Here is a 5,678-nt window from a genome sequence, read left to right as displayed (position 1 = left end):
AGCATCCACGAGGTTAGCGATCTGGAAAAGGGTATGCTTACACTGCTAGGGGGTTGACATTGGTGGTGGGGGCCTAGGACAGCTGCCTTTCAACCCCCATTTCTGTGAAGGAATAACAGACAGAGCACTTGTGCCAGGGAAGCCAAGGAGAGACACAGTGCTGCTGCCTACTCAGACTAAGGGAAGCTTAAGAACATACTGGTCCAGCATGCAATGCCCAAATATAATAGTCTGGTGTTACGAATTATACCTGACAGGTCACGCACACAAACTGTTACGAATTATACCTGACAGGTCACGCACACAAACTGTTACGAATTATTCCTGACAGGTCACGCACACAAACTGTTACAAATTATACCCGATAGGTCACGCACAGGAACTGCTGCGAATTATACCAGATAGGTCACGCACAGTTCAAGTCTAGGCTGAGGCACACGAACAAAGTCCACAACTGCAGAGTTCCCAAAGATACTAAGTTTATTACGCTCGAGCGTGGTGCCCCCCCCTGCTAGTCAGGAGGGGACCCCGAATGCAGGTTATACAGAGATTATATACCTTTTAGCAAAGCACGTTGCCCTCGTGCATCGGAAACCTTAGCCAATAGACAAACCCTTCCCTTATCTACCACCTATCCCTGCTAGGTACATTCCCCTTGCTAAACCATTACTGCAACTACACAACATGGTCCTAAAGCAATGCACCAGTAGCCTTTCTTATCAGGATGGGAGGCTCACATCAAGTCCAGGAAGCAGGGAGTTAGGAACAGACAAATAACAGAAACCAGGAGTTGAGACAGGCTGGAAACAAGGGGGAGGGTTTTCACAGGAATGCAGTATCTAAGGAACACTCCTCCTGGTGCACGATGTGCTTGCTTTTAGACAGCCCCAAACCAAAATGGAGTCACATGTGCTAACTTTTCCTTAACACTGGTGAGTGTTCAGGCAGGGGAGCTCTACCAGTGCTACGTGTGACACATTAGAACAGAGAAATGCCTTGCATCGGCAGCACATATTCTAAAATTTGGAACGATACAGAGAAGATTAGCATGGCCCCTGCACAAGGATGACATGCAAATTCATGAAGCGTTCAATAACCGGCAGGTACAGCCAAGTGCATATTTTAAAACTCACAGCACTGGTTAAAAAGGCTCATACCAATCTCACACGCAAAAGCAAACACCAAACGCAAAATGTTTTACGGGTCCTTTCCAAATGATCAGTCATACAACAATAGGGAGGCATGTGGACAAAGTACTGGCAGCACCTTGCTTGAAACACAAAAGCAGTTCACTCCAGTTTAGTTTAGGATTTAGACTATTTTACTGTATCTTTAGAGATGGGCCTAATTGAAAACTTCAGATATAGATCTGAGCTTCCCCAAGCTACGTAGGTGTTTGGATTTGGGGTGTGGGCCTGTCGCTCCTGCCAAACATTCTGAATTGCAGCGCCATCAAGCATTTTCCTATCTCAGAGACTCTTCAGTGCTGCTGAAGCCACATGCACAGATCAAAGATGAAACTTTGGAGCTCAATCAGTTCTATTTAACTGACTGAAACGCAATAGAATGCAAGTGCCAAAATCTCATCCCTTCCTTATCTCAAAATCTCATGAGGTAATTAAAAAATTGGCCGTGTTATTCATCAAATTTTGAAAGCTATTATTTGGTATTCAAGAGAGTATCAAAAAGTTCTACTTGTCACATCTAGTTAAAACGTCATCTAATTAGCTGGACAACCCAATTACTACAAATCCAGTGTGTTTATCTGCTCCATTTTTATGAGCCAACAGAACATTTGTTCACTGTGTTTATTCTATTTGTGAACATATTTTATATTTGTGAACACATTTTATGCACATGAATCCAGATTGTGAACCTTCATTTGCATTGAATGGTGCCTTATTTTGTAAGTAGTCCCACTTATTTCAGTAGAAATACTTGCATAATAAGGTAAAATGCAAAAGACAGAAAAACACCAACCTCACATTTGCAATTTTCTGTTCCAGTCTCATAGCTACTTGGGGAAATATTTGTATCATCTGTGACAATATGAGGGGTTTGTAGATGAAGCCAATGGAATTGTTCCACTAAAATATCGTAGGTTGACAAATTTGCCAGCAAGAAGATATTTTTAGTTTCTATATTTCATATAGCAGCCACAGAAGAGAAATCTTTTCCTTAGCTGCTGCTGCATTGTTTTGGGGTTTTTGTTTTGTTTTGTTGTTGAAAGGCTGCTTGGCTTTAAAATCAAGTCCCAGAGCCATGTTGGGTAATAAAATCATTTGGGCATAATTAAAATTATGCCATGGGTTTAAAATTTGTGATAAAATTCCTTCTATGTCTTGCTAATCTTTGTAAAATCTGTATATAATTTTCCACCTAGCCACCCCAACAGGCTTTCCTATCTCAAATGTTATTCTGTCTTTTGGTCTTTGCCACCCATCCATCACTGGCTCTGAATCCAAGTTATCACCCCCAATTGTCAGAAGACACTGATTTTCATATCAGCAAACATCAGAACACATCACTTGCTGTTGCCTGACATATGAAAACCTACATAAGCTGATCCTCTTCAGCATCTCCATCTTTCCACTTTGCTTTCAGTTAGAGTCCTGAACATGGAGCCATTCTCAAAGACGCTGTTCTTTTGCTTTCATCTGGGAAGTTTGATACTGACAGGGCTGCTTTTGGAGGACACTACTGGTTGCTTCTCTCTTCTCTGCTGTATAGACTGTATCTCTGATATTCGTGTCCTTTGCCCTGGATATCTTTCACAAACCGTGTTTAATAATGTCTGATAAACACAAAGATGGTGAATACCCACCATGTGCATATCTTGCAAATGGCTCACTTAATAAATCATTCCTTTTGGCACTGGGAATGTTATTCTTTATTTACTGAGCAGACTGTGAAATACTTGCAGTAGGCCCAACCCTAAACATCTTATTTCTTACTTTGTATTATTTTTCTAATACATGAGGGTCAAGAGACCCAAAATGTAACCATTGTCTTTGCAAAATACTGACATGAAAAAATGTCAACATTCAGATGCAAGAAAAATTAGCTTTACTTCTGAGGGATGACTGGGAAATTATCAGAAAGTTACAGCATGGACTTTGTAAGTAGCCTGCTTCGGCTGGGTAATTGGTTACATATTATTATTATTTATATAGGGCCCTATCCTACAAGGAGTTCAGCCCACTCTGGGGGATGCTGACTTCCTCGGCTCCTACAGAAATCAGAATCTGACTTACAGTGCTGTAAATGAACATCATGATTTACAAGAATAACAAGACCAGGCCCCTGCCCCAAAGAGCTTACAAAGACAAACATCAAAACACCAGACAACACTTCTGACTGGCTATATCAGTGTTGAAAAGAATCAAGGATGAAAATGGACTTTAAAGGAAAGATGAGAGGGGAGTATTGTCCAGTGGTAGGGCATGAGCCTGGAAGTTGGGTTAAATTCTCTGCTTCATCACAGATGTTCTATATTATTGTAGGCAAGTCTTTTAGTCTCTGTGGGATAATACTTTTCTACCTCATAGGGGTTTTGTGAGGATTAGTACATTAAAGAGTGTGAGGCACTCAGTGCAGTAATGGGGACTGTATAAGCACCAGAGACAGAAGGGAGTGGTTTGGTGGAGAGGGAGTATTTGTGGCAGAGGAGAAATGGGAGCTGTTTCTAAATAAGCCTGAAGAGCAGCATGATACAAAGAATGGGAGAAGCAAAAGGGGCTTGCCAAGCCCAAGCACTTATAAATCAGCAGGTAGGCCCCAAAAATTTATGAGCTTGGCTTCCAAACCATGAGATTTCAAAAAAATATGCTTTTGGTTCTTTTTATTTGCCTCCTGGTTTGGGACTCTTTAGGGTTCATGTTCAAGCTTTCTTCCACAAGAGATGAAAACTTACTTTTGAAAAATGAAAATAACATAATCAAATCTCCAGGACCTAGGTCTGTAAGAAACACACCAAATATCTTGAGGCTAGCAATAAAATCATGAGAGTTGGCAACCTCCACAGCGATCAGAGAGTCTTGGAAGGAGGGTAGGGAGGAAAAGGAAGATTAGACAAAATCAGCAGCAGAAGTTGGAAGAGAAAACAGGGCAAAACTATACAGGGCTTTGAAGGTAAGAGTGAGAAGCTTTAACTTGAAGCAGGAAGACATGGCACAACTAAAGTGGTAACTTCAGCAATTTTTCCTGAGAGGAAATGCTACACTCATCAGTTTGCATTCTTCCCCAAAGGTATTGCTGCAATGCTTGAATCTATACTTTAGTTAGGAACTCAAAACTCTAATTTATAAGGAACATGGTATGGGTAAATGTTTAATTAAAATGACTTAACCAAAAGTTGTGTTTTATACCATATTTACCTAATGTTTTTACACAGTGATATGTTGATGAAACTGTAAGATATATTACAACTATAAAAGGAATAGAAAAGTAAAAATTGAATATTCAGATATAATAGAATTTGGGGTATCTACTCATCACTGAGGGTGCAATCAATAGAATAAACATAATTAAATTAATCACAGGGTTTCTGTTTAAACATGATATAATACAGATAAGGAAGTTCTAGGAGGAATGTGAATTGCTGAGTATATCATGTCCTCCCAGGAGATATTGCTATAAGAATGCTTTCTTATCTGTGCCATGTCATCGTGTCTCCAAGTTTAAGCTTCCCTGTCCCACCTGCAAGAAGGACCGGAGGGTTACTTAAATAAAGTACAGACTTGAGAATTTGTATAAATGTTAGAGATCAAAGTCCTGTAGAAGAATTACACTAAGCAAAAATAAAAGTGGCCATTCTTCAACAAAAAAATTTCAAAAACAGACTTCAGTGAGAAATTGCAGAGCTGGAATTAATTTGCAAACTTGACACCATCAAATTAGGCCTAAATAAAGACTGGGAGTGGATGGGTCACTACAAAAAGTAATTTTCCCTCTGTTGATATTCACACCTTCTTGTCAACTGCTGGGAATGGGCCACATCCACCCTGATTGAACTGGCCTCCTTAGCACTACAAAAAGTAATTTTCCCTGTTTTGATATTCACCCCTTCTTGTCAACTTTTGGGAATGGGCCACATCCACTCTGATTGAATTGGCCTCATTAGCACTGACCCCACACATGGTAAGGCAACTCCCATCTTGTCATGTGCTGTATATTTATACCTGCCTACTGTATTTTTCACTCCATGCATCTGATGAAGTGGGTTATAGCCCACGAAAGCTTATGCTCAAATAAATTTGTTAGTCTCTAAGGTGCCACAAGGACTCCTCATTGTTTTTGCTGATACAGACTAACACAGCTACCCCTCTGAAAAATAAAGGTGGTTCTCTTGTCAGTATTTACTAAGGTTAAAGGGGTGAGTTTATGATAGGATGTTAAACTTATCAGGCTAATAAATCAAATCACAACAAATCAGATCATCATAATGTGGAAAACTTTGTCTAATTCATGACTATTCTGGAGTGGTGATTTTGGTTCCCAGTATGGAACTGTGAAGTCCTTAATGAATGTCCTTATCAATTTGTCAAGCAAACATTATATAAATCAGGGGCTAGATCCACAAAGGAATTGGAGTGCCTAACTCCCACTTTAGACACCAAAGTCCAAAATTTAGATCTTCCAAATCCCTGTGCAGCGCCCTAGAAGTGCTTGAACTCTGT

The 5,678-nt window shown here is 40.1% G+C and overlaps 1 non-coding gene across 1 annotated transcript; it reads left to right on the top strand.

The window, feature by feature from the left end:
* The first annotated feature begins 996 nt into the window (after nt 1–996).
* Nucleotides 997–1,100, top strand: LOC140911010 (U6 spliceosomal RNA). Its single transcript, XR_012158805.1, has one exon. It is a non-coding gene; the product is annotated as a U6 spliceosomal RNA (small nuclear RNA).
* The last annotated feature ends 4,578 nt before the right edge of the window (nt 1,101–5,678 follow it).

Source organism: Lepidochelys kempii, chromosome 4 (genome assembly GCF_965140265.1).
Source record: "Lepidochelys kempii isolate rLepKem1 chromosome 4, rLepKem1.hap2, whole genome shotgun sequence".
In the NCBI taxonomy this organism is placed as follows: domain Eukaryota; kingdom Metazoa; phylum Chordata; order Testudines; family Cheloniidae; genus Lepidochelys; species Lepidochelys kempii.
Note: the sequence above shows the minus strand (reverse complement) of the source record. Positions and strands in the feature narration are given on the sequence as shown.